The sequence below is a fragment of the Cryptotermes secundus genome, unplaced genomic scaffold (assembly GCF_002891405.2).
Source record: "Cryptotermes secundus unplaced genomic scaffold, Csec_1.0 scaffold934, whole genome shotgun sequence".
Classification (NCBI taxonomy): Eukaryota; Metazoa; Arthropoda; class Insecta; order Blattodea; family Kalotermitidae; genus Cryptotermes; species Cryptotermes secundus.
The window spans coordinates 343,988-365,994 of record NW_019738977.1 but is presented as its reverse complement, the minus strand read 5'-3'; the positions used below and the strand labels follow the sequence as shown (position 1 = coordinate 365,994).

General features: G+C 43.0%; 1 protein-coding gene across 2 annotated transcripts in view; it reads right to left on the bottom strand.

The window, feature by feature from the left end:
* Window positions 1-22,007, bottom strand: part of LOC111871524 (zinc finger MIZ domain-containing protein 1) — a 373,186-nt gene that overhangs the window by 228,614 nt on the left and 122,565 nt on the right. The window contains exon 1 of one of the 2 annotated variants that reach the window (XM_033754289.1): window positions 17,789-17,807. The exons of the other annotated variant lie outside the window; for it this stretch is intronic. The gene's annotated coding sequence lies outside the window, so the exon portion shown is untranslated. Of the gene's footprint in view, window positions 1-17,788; window positions 17,808-22,007 lie in introns of those variants that run through there. 2 annotated transcript variants of the gene reach the window in all.

The following is a 22,007-nucleotide window of genomic DNA, read 5'->3' as shown; positions in this document are numbered from 1 at the left end:
GGTAAAGGGCGGCCGGCGCGTAACTCTGACAACCTTACCACCATCTGTGAGCCGATTGTCTATAGAAAATGTGGGAACCTCGACGTCTCACAACCCTATGGGCCTTCTCGGCCTATTACAGGGTTAGCGTTACCTTCTTTTAATTACGTTTTATATATTCAGCAAATCATGCGAACCCCATAACAACTTTCCTTGAAAGTACTGCTTCCATGAATCCCTCAGTCCTGTTATGGATAATAATTTGGCACTAACGTCACGGTCAAGGAGAAGTCGGGGCAATACAGTTCAATGAAATCTTGTTTTGCTTGCGCGATAAGACAATTTAAAGCATAATTCTTGTCTATGAGCTGTCAATGCCCTCCGGTAATTTTTGCTAAAGGAATTACGTCACTCGTGGGGTAACAATCGCTCACCCCTTAGAGACGTAACTTCCAATAAACTGCAGTAGCTGTACATCAAATAAAAAGAAACACTCTAAGAATAACAGAAAATCCCCAATCATCGCTACAAAATCCAATTCATATGATCTGCAGCAAGTCAAATTCTTATCTTTACATAGTAAATGTTAGCCTCGAATTTCATTTACGCTGTGAAATTTATATTTTAAGTTGCACCGTTCAGTATAAATAAAGCCGGGATAGCTCAGCCAGTATAGTGACTGGCTACGGCCTCGAGAACTGAGGGATCGGATTTCGAGGCCCGGTAGGGTCAAGAATTTTCCCTTCTCCACGTCGTCCAGACCGGCTCTGGGGCCCATCCAGCCTCTTATCCAACTGGTACCGGGGGCTACTCCACCAGGGGTAAAGTGGCCGGGGAGTGAAGCCGACCGCTCACCTCCAACTAGTGCCGAGGTCAAGAAAATGTGGATCTATACATCCACTCCCCCATACGTCTTCATGGCGTACTGCTTAACTATTTAAGCACAGGGACAACTTTACCTTTACCTGTTCAGTGTAAATGTCAACATGTAAATACGATAAGCTGAGACTGGAAATCTATTATAGTCCTCACTTCATTTCACTGGGAACCGCTCGTCTACCAAGACAACAAAATTCTATTCCAACAAACTGATTACAAATCAAAACCTAGAGAAGGCAAGGGAAATATCCCCCGCAGAACATATTCTTCTCCACCCTACACTCATCGGAGCACGCGGTAGCGTAGTTGGTTGAGGCACTATGCTACAGGCCGGAAGGTCGCGAGTTCAAGTCCCAATAAGGTCACTGGATTTTTTCAATTGACCTAATCCTTCCAGGCGCACTATAGCCCTGGGGTCGACTCAGCCTCTAATATAAATTAGTACCAGGAATTAATTAAATAATTTTCCTGGAGAGTAAAGAGCGGCCGGCGCGTAAGGCTGACAACCTTACCGCCATCTTTGAGCCGATTGTCTAGATAATGTGGGAACCTCAACGTCTCACAACCCTATGGGCCTTCACGGCCTGTTACAGGGATAGTTTTTTTTTCTTTAACCCTGCACTCATCATGCAGGTTCCGCTATACGCATACACGGCCTACGCAAAATCCTGTATCCTGCCGAGTACAAGCAAGGACCAACGTCGCCGACTTAAGTGATTTATAGCCGAATGCACGTCGAGGACTGCGCGCCCATGTTCATTTCTGGGGTTTGTTATCCTCTTTCATTCTTGGATCTCATTCCGGCAACCACACGCGGCGGATCATTCCCATGTAAGGGATGACACACACTGCGAGCCCCACCACTGGAACCTCCAGTTGCTCAGGGGTTCCATGTAGGCTGAAAGCAAGCAACATCTCCAGTTCCTCTAACTCATTACCCAGCTCACTTCCTGAGTAACAGCCATACACCTATCTGCCTGTAAACGACGTTTTCAATAGCTCGGATTATATCGCGTCGAGTGACAGGATGATTAATAAATAAGGAAAATAATATGAAAGGAAGGGGCCTAACATAAGGCACAGTCCCGGAATGTACCTGGAGGTACTGCGGTAAAACACGAAAACTCTCAACCTGAATATTGGGGTTCCGGCCAAGATTCGAACAGGACACCTCCCGAATAGGAATCGTTATGCTTCAAGAAATAATTAAGATCTATTCCTATTAGGGAATGAAAAAGTCGGCACGCTAGTGTTATGTCGGCCATTTGCATTGTCAGAAATGTACTCGTATTTGATATAAAAGACCGAGTGAGCTGAGTCAAATGGTAACACTTTTGACTTATATCCGGGAGGTGACCGTTTCAAATCTCGGCCAAGACACTGACTATCATGACTGAGGTTTTGGTTATTTTACTCAGTTCCTCCAAGAAAATGTCGGAATAGTTAGGCTGCAACCACTTCCTTTCATGTCGGCCCTAATTAATTATTCACGCTAACCGATTATTCGACAATATATACTCTCTGACTTAATAACATCATCGGTAAATAAATTAAAAGTAAACAAACAATACGTAGATATGTAAGATCTGAGGCTTTCACGGCGGTGACTAGGAAGAAAGCAGTCTTCTTGGATTTGGCACCGTATATATGTGGTGTTAACCGACGTTTCGGAGGAACGTATCGCCTCCATCTTCGGGGTAGAAGGAAAAATATAAGAAATCCGCAAGCGAAGAGACCTTGAGAACCGGTAAAAGCAGTCCGAAACGTCGGTTAACACCACATATACACGGTGCCAAATCCCAGAAGACTGCGTTCTTAATACGTAGAAAGATACGACGTTTCGATATTTTGTTCCACTACCGATCCCAATTGGTGAGTGTTATACTGTCAGATATTCTTGTTTTATTTAAATGCTGTGTTTACAGCTGGGACCAAACCTTGGCCCTTACATGTCGAATGGCTCTTTCAGAAACTCTCTATTACTGAGGTTTGAAAATTCTGTGCTTACCTTCACGCTGGGGAATTCACAGCTGTGTGCTAATATGGAGGTGGTGTGAGAAATGTTCTTCGTGTTCCCCAGCGAATCATTGCAATTCTTGGAACCGCAGTAGCGAGCAGTGGCATTGTCCAAAAACATGAAGGTTCAAAAAGTTTGAATTACTTTGTAGGAGACATTGCTACTTTCTGTCTGAATTCCTTGTTCGGTGCTCATGAACTCCTACGTCTCTGTGCCTGCTATTTCTGGATTCCCAACTCTTACGAAATGGTGTCATTATCTGACTGATTACAATGATCAGAGCCCTTTTGGAGAAAGTTAATGAGATGTTAATAAGAAATCCCCGAACCTTTATGGAACCCGATCATAAAAGCCCGTCATTAGTTCCTATCCTCAGCTACCTCCACATAAGCCCAAACCACTCCTTCTCCCTATTTTTTTAAATATCTGTTCTAATATTATCCTCTCATGTACGCCTGTCTTGCAAATGTCCTCTGCACACTCAGATTCTTTTCAGTCATAATTTCCCATCTCTTCTATGCGTGCCACGTGCCCGTTCATCTCATCCTTCTTGATTTGATTATCGAAATATGGTTTGGTGAAGCGTAGCCCCACTAATTATGAGCTCCTCGTTATGAAAAGGTTTGCAGTCTCCTGTAGTTCCTTCCCTTTTAAGCCCAAATGGTGCACGCGGTAGCGTAGTTGGTTGAGGCACTATGCTACAAGCCGGAATGTGGTGGGTTCGATTCCCGACGAGGTGGATTTCTCAATTTACCTAATCCTTCCAGCCGCAATATGACCCTAGGGTCGACTCAGCCTCTAACAGAACTGAGTATCGGGAATCTTCCTGCGGCGTAAAGCGCGGCCGGTGTGTAAGGCTGACAACCTGACCGCCATCTGTGAGCCGATTGTCTGGAGAAAATGTAGGAGCCTCGACGTCTCACAACCCTATGGGCCTTCATGGCCTGTTACAGGGGCAGCTTTGCCTTTCTCTAAGTCCAAAAACTGACATAGCGCATTTTCTGGAACACAGTCTACGATGTTCCCTTAGTGTAAAACGCCACGTTCCGTATACATTCAGAACGAACGGTAGAATTATGAATAAAATCTGGAAGTTCGAGATGGTGGTACATTAATACAGTGGTAAACTTGCTGGACATTTTCCACCACATAATTTTAATGTGAAGCGATGTTTCTGTCTCCATCCTCAGGTAAAGACCTAGGCCTACTCTGTTGAGCTCCAACCACAGTTAGCCCTATCTTCTAACACATGAAGTAACCTAGGACACGGCATGGAACTATAAACAAAGCAAGAGAGAAACCACCTACGGGAGTTAAAAGAAAGAAACACATTCAATCCCACACATGAGACCTTGCACCTGTGACCTTACGTAAAACCAGAAACCAACTTAAAAGTAAAGCAGAAACCAAATGAACTAAGTTCAAAAAATGGCCACTATAGATATTATAACATACAACAATATATGTTCTGGACATCATCATCAGTAATCTGTCAAGACGACAGGTCCACAGTCTCTTTCAAAACAATTCCTCCACTTAATGCGATCTAGAGCTTTCTCCTTCAAATGACAGTATCCTCTTCTGTCCCCAAGGTCATCCAGCATCTTCTTACGTCTTCTTCCTCGTCTTCTTGTCACTTCTATCCGCCCATCTATCTTTCCTTCGATAGCTTCTTTTAGAAGGCAGTTTCTGCGTAAAACATGACCAATCCAATTAGCCTTCCGTTTTCTTATTTCATGTAGGATATTCCTCTGCTCACTGACTCTAATTAACACTTCTTCATTTCTCACATAATCGGTCCAACTGATCTTCTCCATTCTTCTCCAACACCACATTTCGAAACTTTCCAGATGTTTCTGATCTACTGCCCTAAGTGTCCATGTTTCAGCCCCATACAGAGCTATGCTCCAAATGTAGCATTTCACTAGTTTCTTCCTCAAATTTAAGTCCAATTTGCTGGTAAAAAGATTCTTCTTCTTGCTAAATGCAGCTTTTGCCATGGCAATCCTGGATTTAATTTCACAAGTACACCTTCCATCATCTGTTAACAAGCTACCCAAATATTTAAAACATTTCACATTCTCCACTTGTTTTTGGTCTATCTTTATTGTGACTGGGGTTGGTTGTCTCGAAATTTTCATTACTTTTGTTTTCTCCACATTCATTTCCATGCCATAGCACCTTCCAATTTCAATTAGTCTATCAATCATGCCCTGTAGCACAGTTTCTTCCTTAGCCATTAACACAAGGTCATCTGCATATTTCACAGTTTGAATAATTTGCCCTCCTACTTTGAAGTCACCGAGCCCATCCAGAGCTTCCTTGGTAAGGCATTCGCTGTACAAGTTGAGTTCTGGACATAATACAGAATTATAGTTTATATACTTTATGTGGTCCGACAGTATAAAATAAGAAGCTTATAGACTCTGAATTGTATTGTACCGAATTTTTGTCCAGTATTTGTCCAATGTAGTATATGGAATTAGTAGCTGAAACACTACACCAAATTCCACGGCGGTCCCCAACAATTTCCTCTAGGTATCGAATTAACTTTAAGAGAAGAATTTCGATTCACACTGTGTGTGTACGTGATAACAGTGACATATTCGGTAATTACTACACTAAGTTATATCAACCTCTTTTATAGAGAGGTACAATATGAGATTCCGAAGTGAACGGAGAAGTTCATGGAGGTAGGCCTAGGCCCACTGGGGCTGTAATGCCGAGAACAAAAAATAATATGAGATTTCTTCCACTGCTGGGGCAATTCTTCCTTATTCCAAGTATGAAAGAAATAATTACTGTATACGTATGTTATGTAAGCTTAATTACACAATTTTATTACAAATGTAAAACCACAGCTAGCTACATGAAGATTACTTGTGCAATATGTCCATCTTCCTCAGCAACACGGCTTATGCGCACAAGGGAAGTTCTCACTGTCCATCTCAAAACAGAGGTGCCAATATTTTGATGGTGGTGAATATTTTACTCTTCACATGTGCAATACTTCGAGGACGATTGCTGTAAATATGAATGCCCCATAAAAGACAGCCACGAGGAGTTACGCGAGGAGGGTGGCGAAGATCATTCTATGCCAAATCGACAAAGACAGCGGTTCGAAATTACTTGATCGTGGAAATGAGTGTTTTATGTCCTCAGCAATATTATCAGTGTGTGGCTGTGCTACACTTTGTTGGGGAAACATTTCATTGACATCACAACCCATTCCTTGAAATAAGGGAATAAAGTTCTGTTTCAGAAGTGCCCCATAGCGTTCAAAGTTCACATTCTCTTCTAGTAATACTGGGCCACAATACCAACAACGGACGAAGCACACCAAACTGTACACTTTGCTAGATGACGTGAAGCATCTTAGTGAGGTTTGGATTTTCTCTTCACCACATTCGACTCTTCTTATTGTGAACCTCATTTAGATAAAATGGACCTCGTCTCTAAACGAAATGTTGTCCAAAATACCAGGATTTCTTTAATTATAACATAAAATAGACGACAAGATTCTATCCAGCGATCTTTTGCATTCTCAGTTAGCATCTGAAAAATATGTATCTTTTAATGAATTATCTTTCAATAAAAGATTTATATGCTGTCCAGTGTGGTTGATTTTTTTTCTTATTTAATCTTTCATCCTATACATGTTTCGATCGGAGAGACCTTCTTTAGAAGTACATATCAATACATGCGGAAACTACTACTAGTATTACAATGTCATTGGTCAATATCAACTTTTTTTTTCTGTGGCGCTACAGCCCCAATTTTGGCCTAGGCCTACCTCCATGCAACTCTCCGTTTCACTTCGGTTTACTAGATCTTACACATATGGTAGGACTCCTTGGGCGAGTGATCAGCTCGTCGCAAGGCCTCTACCTGTAGACAAACACAGAAAAACGCACACAAACATCCATGCCCTGAGTGGGATTCGAACCCACGATCCCGGCTTCCGAGTGAGCGAAGACAGTACATGCCTTAGACCGCTCGGCTACCGTGACCGGCTTATCAATACATAGACACTACTATTACAATGTCTGTATGTACTGATAATGACAAATTACATTGTAATAGTAATTTCCGCATGTATTGATATGTCCTTCTGAAGATGGTCTCTCCGACAGAAACATGTAAAGGATGAAAGATTTAAAAAAGAAAAATATATATCAATCACACTGGACAGCGTATAAATCTTTCATACTGTAATACTAGTGTGACGAACCAGGACGAACCAAGTCAAATTTATCTTTAAATCCTAACTGAAAATTGTATTTACTAATGCCAGGCTGTTGCAGGAGCCGCAAATGTTACTTCCTTGGACTTCACCAAACTGATTCCTCCACACGTTGCGCAGTTTGGTCTGTTCTTACCAGCAACCCCGTTTGAGATTATCCGACATAAAAATATGTTCCTTCATACTGAATTCACTACACGATTCGTTCAAGGAGCATCAGAAACGTCAAAATTCTGTAGGCAATTTCTTTAATGTAAGATTTGAGGTTTTCTTGGCGGTGACTATGAAAAAAGCAGTCTACTGGGATGTGTCACTGTGTAGATGTGGTGTTAACCGACGTTTCGGAGGAACGTATCGCCTCCATCTTCAGGGTAGAAGGAAAAATAAGAACATCCGTAAGCGAAGAGACCGTGAGAACCGGTTCATATGTACGGCCGAAACGTCAAGATACTAGCGGTTGGACAGAATTGAAACCGGACATCACGTTTTCGTATGCTCCAGCTCCCAAGCAGTAACCAACGCATTCTTGGTGCTTCCACTGTTGCCAGCACTAATTGCCTGCACACAACGAACTTAATTACCAGTCGAACAGACGATGTAAATGAGTAACAGTAGTTACCGATGCGTGTTGGTTTAAAAAAGGTACGGCCAGTTGTTTCGTCTGCATACATTTCGCCGCTTCTCCATTTATACGCACGAAAGCTCGCTGGTGACCCGGGCGACACAAGGGTATCTCCCCTGGCTCAACCAACAGGAAGTGTACGTGGGTTTCTGGATATTATAATCTTATGACATGCTTGCGTTGTTCGACTGTTCAGGTCAACGTAGTGATTACATATATCGTCACGTGACTACAAAACGTTGTCCTCCACATGATCTGTCGGCAGGAAACTAAGCTATAAGCCATGACTTTTTAAGGGCCATTATATATTTTTTTTCCTGTGGCACTACAGCCCCAATTTGGGCCTAGGCCTACCTCCATGAAACTCTCCGTTTCACTTCGGTTTACTAGATCTTACACATACGGTAGGACTCCTTGGGCGAGTGATCAGCTCGTCGCAAGGCCTCTACCTGTAGACAAACACAGAAAAACGCACACAAACATCCATGCCCTGAGTGGGATTCGAACCCACGATCCTGGCTTCCGAGCGAGCGAAGACAGTGCATGCCTCAGACCGCTCGGCTACCGTGACCGGCAAGGGCCATTATATGCTTAAACTAATTAACTGACTCCATGGAGCTGAGTTCTTCTTGAGAGGCCACCAGTCGCTAAGCTACACAAGAGTTTCTCAACATTTTGTGTAAGCCGAAGCTTAATGCCGTGTTCATAAGAGTCTTCCACTGATCCCTATCCTAAGCCAGATCAATCCAGTTCAAACCGCCCCATTGTTATATGCTTAAACATCTTCACAATCTGATGCGTTCTTATGTGATTTCAATGAGATTTTACGGTGTCATCTGGCCGATGCCAAGTAGTAGAGAAGCTTAGGACAGTGGGGAAAGGACAGCGAGCCGGAATGTCCTTAGGTCAAGGACAAGCAGTGACATCTTTACTGGGAAATATCACAATTAAATTTGCCGGATTTTTTCACTGACTCCCTATTGTATTTACCGTTTACTGCTACTGGCCTGTTACTTTAGGACGGACTGTGGCCAGCGAGATGGGAGAGAGATGACAAAAAAGGGGGAGGGGGAAGTAAAACAATCGGTATCGAAAGGACAGCCCATGGCAGGAAGCACTAATCTCCTGGGAAATATCAGAATGGCATTTCTTGCTGCGGTATCACGCAGAATTTTTACTGTGAATGAAACTCGACTTATGCTTATCCCCAGCTATCCTGTTCCTTCTTTATGGAGGGCACTGGCCAGTACGAAGGGGGGGGAAGAAGAGAAGGATGGGGTCATCAAAACAGCGTTTTCGCTTCTCATTCGCAGAGCGAAAGATAGCTATAGTTTTGCAGGAAGTATTAACAGTTATAATTAAGGTTATGAAATGTAGGGGCCGATCACACTGGCCGCGAGGTCTAAGGCACGAACTGTCTTCGTTCGCTCGAGCGCTACGATCGTGGGTTCGAAACCCACTCAAGGAATGGATGTCTGTGTGTGCGTTATTCTGTGCTTGGGCCGCGCCATAGCTCAAGCGGTTAGTCGCTGGCTTCCCACCACGGCGACCCGGGTTCGATCTCGGGTCTGGTCAAGTGGGACTTGTGGTGGACAAAGTGGCGCTAGGGCAGGTTTTCTCCGAGTAATTCGGTTTCCCCTGCCAATCTTCATTCCACCAATTGCTCCACAATCACCCTCACCTATCATATGGGGCTGGTACAATAGGGCAGAAGTGGCCGCAGTTCAAGGGACTTAGTCCCACCCCACTAGCAATACAAAAAATATTCTGTGTTTAGGTAGCGGCCTTGCGACGGGTTGATCCCCCGTTCAAGAAGTCCTACCGTCTGTGTAAAAAAAAGATTACGAAACTGATGACGAGGCCAGGGCTCAACAAAGGGCTGTAGAGCCATTTATGAATGAATGAGATGTAAGGACGATTCTAATGTGGGGCTATTTAACTTCTGACTGACCATTCTTGCTCGGTTGTTCACAACTTTACCTTGTAAGTTAGTTAGTATATGCGCTGTAAAACAACGGACATTTTTACGCTTGTTAGTATCACAGTCATACTGTCCATAGTCTGTCGTACGCAGCGATCAGCAAATTGAACTGCACATCCCTTGAGACTGTTCATCAGAATTCACTTCAAATCGGCGGCAATAAAATAACGAGAAAGTACAACGTTACCTTTCAATTCTGTACGGGGGGCATACAAGAACTAGTGTCTCACTAGGATTACAGCACTTGTGGAGTTCTGTTTGCCATTTAACGAAGCCGTCAGTATCGAGACTGCGTGGCGTCGATGACAGGATGATTACTGAATATGAAGATGTTGCTAGAATGAGAATTGGCAGGGGAAATCGAAATACTTGGCAAAAAAGAAACTGCCCCAGGGCCACTTTGCCCACCGAAAACACGACCTAATCTAGGATCGAACCCGGGCGGCCGCAATGGGAAGCCGGCGACAAACCGCCTGAGTTGTGGCACGGCCCACCATGCTGTTAGACTTTACGCAATTGTATGTAGATAACAACAACCCTCCCTCCTACGAAAGAAAATGCCAGGAATCAGCCAAATTCAGTTCAGGCAAAAACACAGTAGCCTTTAATTGGACTCTATTACATGTAAATTTAATACATCTAGAAAAAAGGATGGCCGGTCACGGTAGCCGAGCGGTCTAAGGTATGTACTGTCTTCGCTCGCTTGGAAACCGGGATCGTGGGTTCGAATCCCAGTCAGGGAATGGATGTTTAGTTTGTGTGTGTGCGTTTTTCTGTGTTTGTGTACAGGTAGAGGCCTTGCGACGAGCTGATCACCCGCCCAAGGAGTCCTACCGAATGTGTAAGATCTAGAAAAACCGAAGTGAACGGAGAAGTTTATGGAGGTAGGCCTAGGCCCACTGGGGCTGTAGTGCCAAGGGCAAAAAAAAAAAAGGATAATTTTTAAACTAATTCTTTTTGTAATTGTGCACACTTCACTGGTACTGATGTTCATTTATTGCACACACAAATCTGAAGTTTCAAGCCTACTTGTGCTGCGGATATTACATTGCAAAGAGTCAAAAACTTTTTTTTCTTCTATGTGAATGTTGCACTGGGTCTATACTGAACACGCTGAAAATTACTGAACATACTGAACTGTTTTTATGCCAAGTATTAATTCATAAGATAATTGTTTTACAACATTTTGTAAAACATCATTAGGGATTACAACAGCCTGGCAAACAAAAATATCATTTCGCCAACATCTCATACCTCTCAATACAGAATTTCATTGAAATTGCTCGAGTAAGTTCCGGATATGACGTACGGACGGACAAACGCAACCTCCCAATTATGCATTCCAGTTTAAGCACTCTATGTAAGGAACGTATGAAGAAGAGACGTATTGGAGGACGGCCCGACGGAGCACAGCAGACAGCATCATGACCGTTATGCGTGTTTAAAACTAGACTTCCCATAGGAATGTGAAAGTTCATGAACTGTGACCTGCCGAGTCGCGTGCAAGCGAGCAGTCAGACGCCCGAACCGCCCCCGTATGTTGCTACACGTCACAGACGTCGCAAACTGTACCCGGCCGTCGCCAGCCTCGCGAATGGAAACGGTTGCAAAAATTAAACATAAAACGTAAAGTTGTCTCTGTGCTTAACTAATTAAGCGCTACGCCATGAAGGCGTATGGGGTGTGGATGTATAGATCCACGTTTTCTTGACCTCTTCATTAGCTGGAGGTGAGTGGTCAGCTTCACGTCCCTGCCGTTTTACACCCGGTACTTATTGGATAGACGTTGGGTGGACCCCAGAGCCGGTCTGGACGACGTGCAGAAGAGAAAATTCTTGACCCTAATAGGACTTGAGACCGATCACGGTAGCTGAGTGGTCTAAGGCATGTACTGTCTTCGCTCGCTTGGAAGCCGGGATCGTGGGTTCGAATCCCACTCATGTCATGGATCTTTGTGTGCGTTTTTCTGTGTTTGTGTACAGGTAGAGGCCTTGCGACAAGCTGATCACCTGGCCAAGGAGTCCTACCGCATTTGTAAAATTTAGAAAAACCGAAGTGAACGGAGAAGTTCGTGGAGGTAGGCCTAGGCCCACTGGGGTTGTAGTGCAAGAAAAAAAAAAGACTTGAACGCCGACCCCTCGGACGTCCAGCCCGTAGCCAGTCGCTATACCGAGTACGCAATCCAGGCTCCTTACAATACCACGTAATCCGTTGAAAGTCAAAGGACATTTCGGAGCCGCATGTCGCCTCCATCTTCAGAGTCGAATAATAAGCCAAACAAGAAATCAGTGTGAATCAGGTAGCAAATTTACCTTCTCATTTAGAAGTGTCCTTGTATAATGACATGCAATCACCTGAAGACGGGAGCAGAGCCATATTCGGTAATATATATTCTTTTTTTCGCTGGCTATGCAGCCCTCTCGGGCCCTGGCCTAAGATTTTCAGTTTCAAGATCATTTTACAGACGGTGGGACTCCTTGGACGAGTGATCAGCTCGACGAAAGGCCTCTACCTGAACACAGGACAACAAAAACATAGAATAAACACATACACATACCAAACAATGAAATTGCGTGGGATTCGAACCAATGATCAGGCTTCCGAGCGAGCGAAGACAGTTCACGCCTTAGAACGCCCGGCTACCATGACCGACATATTCGGTAATATGCCTGAGAAAACTGACAACATGTAATATCCTAATACTGGTATAATATAACATTACCACTGTAACATACCTGTAGATGATCATCACCTTTCACAGATCCAGAGAGTGGCGGGTGGTCGAACGATAATTTCTTCCTTAACATACAGCTCAAAGTACATATACGTACTTTTAGCAGAAGCAGACATGAGTATGCTTCTATTGATGTCGTGTCTATTGCAGTTCTTGAAAATACGCTTTAGCGAAACGGCTGTAATACTGGATGAAATAAGATAACAGTCAGAGATTAACTGTGATTTTTCGGGATGCTTGTCAAAACACTGGACAGCTGTCTACGTCATTTAGCTGTCGTGTCAATTAGCCTATCTCAGTTACGTTTAAACGCAGCCTTATTTGTAACTTGAACATTTTTTTTTTTTAGTATTTCCTCAAGTAAGTGTGAGATTCGGGCACTTTGAGATTTGTAATAATTCTTGAGCTCTGAAATTTAAGAAATTAAAAAATATGTAAACTATTTTTAAAACGGTGATTAAGAATTACGAAACAAGAAGTCCCTGAAAGATCTACTCGTCTACTTTCCTCTGACAATACACAGGCCGCTTAGAAAATGACGCCTCCAACAATTCTATTGTTGCGTGAGTATTCGTTACCGCAGTAACGTTTTTACCAAGCCGTTGCCTAGCAACGATAAGGGAAGGTACAGACAAAAAGAATGATGGGAGTGATTTATGAAACCGTTGAGATGGCTCAAGTGCCATGATATACGTGTAAATATAATGTTTCATACAGATTAGTTTAGGAGCTATAAAGTTAATGGGGGAGATACACAGACACACAGACAGCATGGTGATCGCATAAGCCTACTTTTATTTTTTCGAAATAAGGAAAGTAGGCTAAAAATGTACTTCGGCTCTAAATTTTGTCCTTTTTTGGAAACTGTTGGTCTTCGACTTCCCGCTCGGTACATCATGGACTTCTGCTTTGTTCAAAATTTGCTCCTCAAGCAAAAATTGTTTATCTGCTAGATGCGCTCCAGCTGCGCATGTTGTTTGCAGGGACGCTGACGTATTTGGAACAAAAACTGTTTTCCTTAATCATATTTTATAGTGGTCCTTTCTTCTCATTAAAATATTAACTGCATTCAGCATGACTGCAAGTAGGCGTAAGTATAGCCCTTTCTCGCCGAACAATGTACAGCACGACTGTACTTACTGAATTTTTATAGTTGTTTATGTATTCTTCTTCAGCCTTTTGCATCCGTTTATGTGCATGTGTTTGTATGTTTCCATCTTCTCTAGTGTTTATTTCGCAATTTTCCATTGGGCTACTAAGCACAAAAATTAAATAAAGAATTGAACTGAAACTCAACACAGCTATCATGGATAAGGTCTTCTAGCTATTCTTCCTGTGCTTAACTAATTAAGCACTACATCATGAAGGCGTATGGAGAGTGGGTGTATAGATCCGCGTTTTCTTGGCCTCGGCATTAGTTAGAGGTGAGCGGTCAGCTTCACACCCCGGCCGCTTTACCTCCGGGGAAGGAGTCCCCGGTACCCATTGGATACGAGATTGGGTGGACCCCAGAGCCGGTCTGGACGACGTGGACAAAGGAAAGTTCTTAACATTTCCGGGGCTCGAACTCCGATTCCTTGGCCTTCCAGCACCTAGCCAGTTACTATACCGACTGAGCTATCCCGGCTCACATACCAGCTATTACGAATACGATTTAATCCTGTAGACACTTCCTATGACTCCCGGGAAGGGGTGTTGACGCATCGCGAAACCTAGTCCTGAACAAGACAACACACTACAGAAGATCGCAAACATTCACCCAAGCTCCGCGTGAGATTCGAAGCCATGATCCCAGGGTTCGAGTAGTCCAAGCCAGTGCACGTTTCCGCCAGCGTATCACCACACGACGTTGGTGAACAAGACAACACACTACAGAAGATCGCAAACATTCACCCAAGCTCCGCGTGAGATTCGAAGCCATGATCCCAGGGTTCGAGTAGTCCAAGCCAGTGCACGTTTCCGCCAGCGTATGACCACACGACGTTGGTGTAACAAGTGTACATATATTTGGTACAACAATGTAACAACGATTTTCATTGTTGTAAAGAAGAGCCATCATTACCGATTTTGTATCAAAATACCCGTAAACTGAGATAATATTGAAGAAAGCAGTCTTATGGGATGTGGCACCGTGTAGATGTGTTAACCGACGTTTCGGAGGAACGTATCGCTTCTACCGGTTCTCACGGTCTCTTCGCTTGCGGATATTCTTATTTTTCTTTCTACCCTGAAGATGGAGGCGATATGTTCCTCCGAAACGTCGTTTAACACCACATCTACACGGTGCCACATCCCAGAAGACTGCTTTCTTCATATTCACCGCCGTGAAAACCTCAAATCTTACATGAGATAATATTGCCTCAACCCTATCAGTACATGTTCCCGATCTGTTTATGTTCTCACAAAGGGCATAAAATTAACTCATAATGGGGAATCTGCTTCCGTTCATTTGATCTCCAATACTACTAAAGGAATTTAGATTCAGTATTCAGAATCTACGCCAGAATTTCCGTTTCAGTTCTTACTTTACGAAACCTAAAACGCAAATCAAATTTTAATAATTTTCTATAGAAGTGCTCATTGTAAAGGAAACTGATGCATGATGCATATGCATCAGTGTCATTAAGATCAACTTTTATTCGAAATGTCTTTCGTTAAAACGAATAGGTACAATAATTAAGTACAATGAATATAAATGTCTGACTTTGTGCAGTGTGCTTGCTATTAGTCTGATATTTTTATCGTTTGCATCCTGCTGCGTGAGTACAATAATACAAGTTCAGCCGTCAACGCAACAATTTTTATTTGGGTTACACTATATGTTTCGACCATTATAGGATCATTTTCAGGTGTTTCTAATTACACATTATTACGCTGCAATCCAGTAATGTAGTAATGTATAACTAGACATATCTGAAAATGACCCTTTAAGGGTCGAAACATGTGGTGCAACCCAAATAAAAGTTGTTGCGTTGATGATTGAACTTCTATTATTAATTTTAGTCTGATTAACATTGTATCAACTGATTTATAGCTGCAATAAACAAGACCTATGAGAACAGTATGTTATATACGTACAGCAGTCCCTCGACAACATCGATAGTCCCGTACCTGCAAAACACCGTAGTTGACATAACGGCAACAGGTAAGAATAAGGGCTTATGACGAGTTTGGGGCCAGACGAACTGCGGCCACCGATAATATTTGCCAAATTAGCCGGGAAACCTGAAGGAAAAATACCACTTGTAAGACCTAGGCGCAGATGGCAAGACGGTATTAAAATTCAGGATACAGAATTATGATACGAGGATTTGCCTTCAGCAAATTCGAATGTCTTGATGCGGAGAGCACCGATTTCCCCAATTTCTCCGTCTGTACGTATTAAAACAGCGGATACGTAAAGAATAACAGAATAGAAGTGGAAAAATTGATAGATGAAGTCATCGGTTGGCAAGGAATCGCTGTTATGTACTTCGATGTGCACATTTCCGCTCTAGACTGAAGAAATAGGTGCATAATTAGGGACCAGTCAACTGCTTCTTGTGACTCAGCTCAGCAGACAACCCGAGCACCACTTCATTCAGTAATGGTCTAAATTTAAACTCTGACCCATTCGTGAGTACAACATTCCAACAACTGCTTTGCCTCCAGCGTGATGCTAGGTGTCCTACCAATGGAGAACGCAGACATACATGGCCTGACAATAAAGTTCGCGAACTCATCGCGGTAAAAGTGGCACATATCTCATTGCTGAATATCACTGTAGTCACCCTCCCCTTGGGAAGCTATGCACCGATGCCACACTTCAAAACAATTTTGCAACTGGTGTTGTGAAATGGCCTTCAGAGCTACAGTCGTATTATCCCTGATGTCATCCGTGTCATCAAAATGTCTTCCTTTCAAGATTTCTTTTATCTTTGGGAACAGAAAAGTGTCACCGGAAACTAGATCCGGTGAATATGAAGGTTGTTCCAGCACAGTTATTTGTTTACTAGCTAAAAATTCCCTCCCAGACAGTGCTCTAATTCAAGCCCCAACATTCTCGCGATGGCACACAGAAATACACTCAGTTAATAACAGACACCACTCAGAAAGAGACTGCCATAGATCAACAACAACACAGCTGTGAAACCCTGATATGCCATTTCTTCTACCCTGAAGACGGAGGCGATACGTTCCTCCGAAACGTCGGTTAATACAATATCTACATGGCGCCACATCCCAGAAGACGACTTTCTTCAATGTTTCAACTGTTTCAGTAACAAACTGCAATTAAGAAAGACGAAGCAACAGATACGCGAAAGTAGCCTGTTAGTTGTACTCTGTGTGATAATATCACAGTTTTCTCATTTTCTAGGTTCGAAGTGTCTTCGTTCTGACGAATGGGCTCCGTTACAAGAAAATCCTAGATTCAGATGTGATCAAGCAGAACGAGTCTGAACGTATCATACAAAGTTGGCAGGGCGACGAGTGAAGGTTCGGCCACACAGAGCGCTACTTAAGCGACGCACGCTACGTACGCTATGTTCGCTATGTTAGCTGCGTCGCAGAGTGTACACAGTGTACGTAGCGTACGTAGCGAACATAGAGTAGCGTTCTGTGTGGCCGAACCTTTACAGAAACACTCCCTCAGAACGTGAGACAATATTGCAGTACAAGTTCGAACACATGCACGCACATATCCTTATTAATATTATGCCTGTTGGGGCTATTTTGTCACGGTCCTGAACATGAGCCCATCATGTCTTAACTGTAAATTTCTCTGGAAGGAAATACCACAATAATACGAAGACTAGTCAGGAGCATAGTTTACCGAAGTGAAACTAACAAAAAGACTGCTAATGTTCGGAGAATGTAAACAGGCGACGTAATAAATTATTTAGGCAGAGCGATCTGATTTTATTGTTGTGAATCGTGCAGTTTATAAATTTCAGGCCGATTTTGAGAAAGAAAGAACACTCCTGGGCGATGCTTACTGTCTGTATGCTCCTCTCCTCCCTCCCGTTTATTTCAGGAATGTAAATATGCTTGTTGCGTGAAAATATTGAGGTCGGTTACTAAAATGATATGTTGGGATTAGCTCAGTTGGTATAGCGACAGGCTACGGGCTGGACGGCCCGGGTTCCAGGCAATGCACGATTTCTATCTTCTCCACAGCGTCCAGATCGAATCTGGGTCTTATTCAATGAGTACCGGGGCCTCTTTCCCCGGAGGTTAAAGCGGAAGGGGCGTGAAGCTAACCACTCACTTCCATCTAGCGCCGAGGTCAATAAAAAGTGGACTTATGCCTTCACTCCCCCCATATGTCTTCATGGCATAGTGTTTAACTTTACCTTTTCTTGCCGAGGTATGTTGTACACGTATTATTGCCGATCACAGTGGACGCGCGGTCTAAGGCATGAACTGTCTTCGCCCACTCAAACACTGGGATCGTGGGTTCGAATCTCACTCGAGGCACGGATATCTGTGTGCGTTTATTCTGTGTTTGTGCTGTCCTGTATGCAGGTAGCGGCCTTGTGATGGGCTGATCCACCGTCCATGGAGTCCTACAGACTGTGAAAAAGATCAACAAACTGAAAAAGACGCCAAGGTCCAACAATGGCTTTATAGCCATAGATGGAAAGATGTTGTATTATTCCTATCCAAGTAAAATCATGGTGCATCCGAAAGAAAAACTTACCATATATTGACTACAATTTATATTCCAAAGAACTAATTACTGAGACGAAATACACTGTAATGGGAAAGTATATACATAGGTGGCTATGAACTTGGTACGAAACATGATTTGGGCCCATTTTTGTGGGACGGAGACGCGCGTAACTTATATAAAGCCAGTCACAGAATCAAGCATACGTCACTTCTACATGAGATATTGGAGATTGGAGGGTAGACTCAAGCACAGTCTTATACGTCAAATCATAACGAAATTGAATGAATAAACCGTGATACCTGCTTCAGATCATGGCGTACGTAACTTGATTTCATAATTCGAGTTTAGAAAATAAAATGCCCAAAACTTGACAACTATGCGTCCTCCTGATTAGAGAACTTTTGTTACTATGAAGCTAAACTCCCGCCAATTGTAGAAGGCGTTCCTTAAGAGTCAGTTTTTCTCAGATCGGGCACGACTGGACTGCCTGAGGGCTGTCATTTACTATTCTCATGACTACCTTCCTTTTTGTTTTGGAAGAGAAACCCGAACGCTTTCCTCCGCCTGACCATTCGGGAATTGACCTTCTTTGACAGTATTGCAATTCCTGGGGTCTTCAAATCCAAGCCGTGACTGATTCAAGATCACGGTCAGTTAGCCCAGCAACCAATGAGAGACCGATGAAGCCAATTACCCGTTCCCTCCCACGCCTCTTGCTTCCTCTTTTATGTATTGAATAGTTTCTAAACATGCGTGATGCTGGGGGTCACCGACTTCTTTCCCCTGTAATAACAGAGCACATTGGTCAATGATGCGCGCACATTTCAACCAACTACAATTTTTTTTCTTTTAGTAATTTTACGGAATGTCTCCCTCCTTGATGTTTTCTTCCTCTGACATTTTTTTCGCTAAGTTGACACAATGGAGAAACAAACCCGAAGAGCCGTAATTGATTCTCAAGAAAGCATCGACACTGCTGAAACGTTACAATAATATTTACTTGATGGAAAATGTGCATGTCTGCGTGAAATGAAGACTATTACATAAAGAGGAGCCAATCACACTGCCCGCGCGGTCTAAGACATGAACTGTCTTCACTCGCTCGAACGGTGGGATCGTGGGTTTGAATCCCCTTCAAGGCATGGATGTCCGTGTGCTTTTATTCTGTTTGTGTAGTTCTTTGTGTAGGTAGCGGCCTTGAGACTGGCTGATCCCCGTCCAAGGAGTCTTACCGATTGTGTATACATTAAAAAACTGCAAAAGCGGCCATGGTCCAACAAAGAGCTGTAGAGTTATAGACAGAATAAAATACATATATGGAACGTCTTCGTCTTTTGGAAGAAGATAAGGGCACCCACTGTGTGCAGCCCGGCAAATAAATCAATTCTCTATTAGTCCTAATGTTCATTCATGAAATAGCAAGGGGGAACTTTAAGATTAGAGATTAGATTAGATTAAGATTATTTAAGTTCTGTAGGTTATGCTACATGTTGGCCTACGCTGATGATGTGAATCTACTGGTGATAATGTAGATACCATAAAGAAAAGCACACAGACTTTAATTGACGCAAGTAAAGAGGTTAGTCTGGAAGTAAACACTGGGAAAACTAAGTATATGTTACTGTCTCGTCACCAAAATGCAGAGTAGAAACATGATATAAAGATAGGAAACAGATGTTTTGAAAATGTTGGTCAATTCAGATATTTTGGAGCAACGATAACAGATCGAAACCTGATTCAAGAGGAAATTAAGAGGAGATTGAACTCGGGTAATTACCATTCAGTCCAGAACCTTTTGTCTTCTCGTCTGCTGTCCAAAAACATAAAAATTAGAATACACAAAACCATAATTTTGCCTTTGGTTCTGTATGGGTGTGAAACTTGGTCTCTGACATTAAGGGAGGAACATAGACTGAGGGTGTTGGAGAACAGGGTGTTGAGGATAATATTTGGACCGAAGAGAGATGAAGTGACAGGAGGTTGGCGAAACTGCATAATGAGAAGCTTCATAACTTGTACTCTTCTCCAAGTATAATTAGAATGATCAAGTCAAGGAGGATGAGGTGGGCAGGGCATGTAGCACGAATGGGGGAGACGAGGAATGCGTATAGCATATCGGTGGGAAAGCCAGAAGGAAAGAGACCACGGGGAAGACCAAGGCATAGGTGGGTGGACAATATTAAAATGGATCTTAGAGAGATAGGATGGGAAGGTATGATTGGATTGATCTGGCTCAGGATAGGGACCAGTAGAGGGCTCTTGTGAACACGGTAATGAACCTTTAGGTTCCATAAAATGCTGGGAAATTCTTGAGTGGCTGCAGAATTGGCGGCTCCTCGAGAAGGGCTCAGCTCCATGAATAAGTAATTAAGTAAGTAAGTAAGTAAGTAAATAAGTAAGGTTATGCTACATAATTTTAGTACGTTTATAATCTCCACATGGGAAACAGCTCTTTTCTAAACATGTTTACTAACCAAATAATACGTGTAGTAACATTACAAAGTCTAATTTTTGCTGCTGAATTATGCTATATCATTTCAGAAAAAGAAAGAAACGGATACCATACTTGTTATACTCTTGCCCCTTTAGTTATTCGCTGCTACAATTAAACTAGCCAATATTCAATACTAATGTCGATTACCCATCCCCACCGCGACAAACAACCGAGATGTATCGAATTTAAACACAAGTCGTACGTTGGATATTCTGAATACGGTGAACCTTAAAGGCGCTGATCTCATAATGTTCACATTTACATAATTCAGTAAACCACACGAATATAAATATTAGCATATATCTGATTGAGTGGGTGTGAAAGCAACTGAATAAAAGCCAACACAGGGAGCATCTTAAACACAGTCACAAAGTATTCTTGTATTAAAAAATAAATCTCAAACTGAACTGTGGTCTTCTGCGTTATGACATCATCAAGGTGGAAGTGACCTGAAGACAGAGGCAATAACTTCACCCGAAACGTTGGTACGAACCTATCAGTGACAATCTAGAAGACCGCAATATGAATCTCCAAGACAAGATCTCAATATTATTGAAATATGTGTACATAAAGTAGAAACTGTGACAGAAGGGAATGAATCATGAGCTTGCTGGCTTGTTGCTACTTAGTTCTACAGACAGGAGGACAAGGGGAGATCTTCCCAGGTCTGGGAACTTGCCCCGGCGCGATCATGGCTAGTTCCGCCTATGGGATACAATGAGAGTAGAAACTGACTGCAGATCACGAAATCCAAGTATGATAACTGCGTGCATGCTACTGGGTTGTTGGCTCTCTACACATCAGCAAAGCCTAAAGTGCGGTTCATTTTTGGTGCGTTCGCAGCGAAAAGTTGCAAACATGTGCCCATTAACGTCAGCAAGTCTGTCCGCATGTAACAGCATGAGAATTACCAAATGGATTTTCCTGAACTTTCTTGCTACAACCTGTCGAAACATTCCGATTGTGGTTCAGCAGGACAAATATAGCGGACACTCTACATGCGTTTCTGCACGTATCCCGCGCGTAACGCACTAAATGTTATCGAAGCATTCAAGTAAATGCTGGAGAGGAAACTTAAACATAATTTACGACAAATACACCGTTTTCCTAAGTCCTGAGGATTTCCAGAGAACTGAACAAAAAGGAGCGAACATGCGAGGTTTGTTATGGTAGTGTAGCCCGCCACACTAATAATATTACAAAAGGTTAATTAATTCTATCTGCCGGTCACGGTAGCCGAGCGGTCTAAGACATGTACTGTCTTCCTTCGCTTGGAAACTGGGGTCGTGGGTTCGAATCCTACTCAGGACATGGATGTTTAGTTTGTATGTGTTTCTGTGTTTGTGTACAGGTAGAGGCCTTGCGACGAGCTGATCACCCGCCCAAGGAGTCCTACCGAATGTGT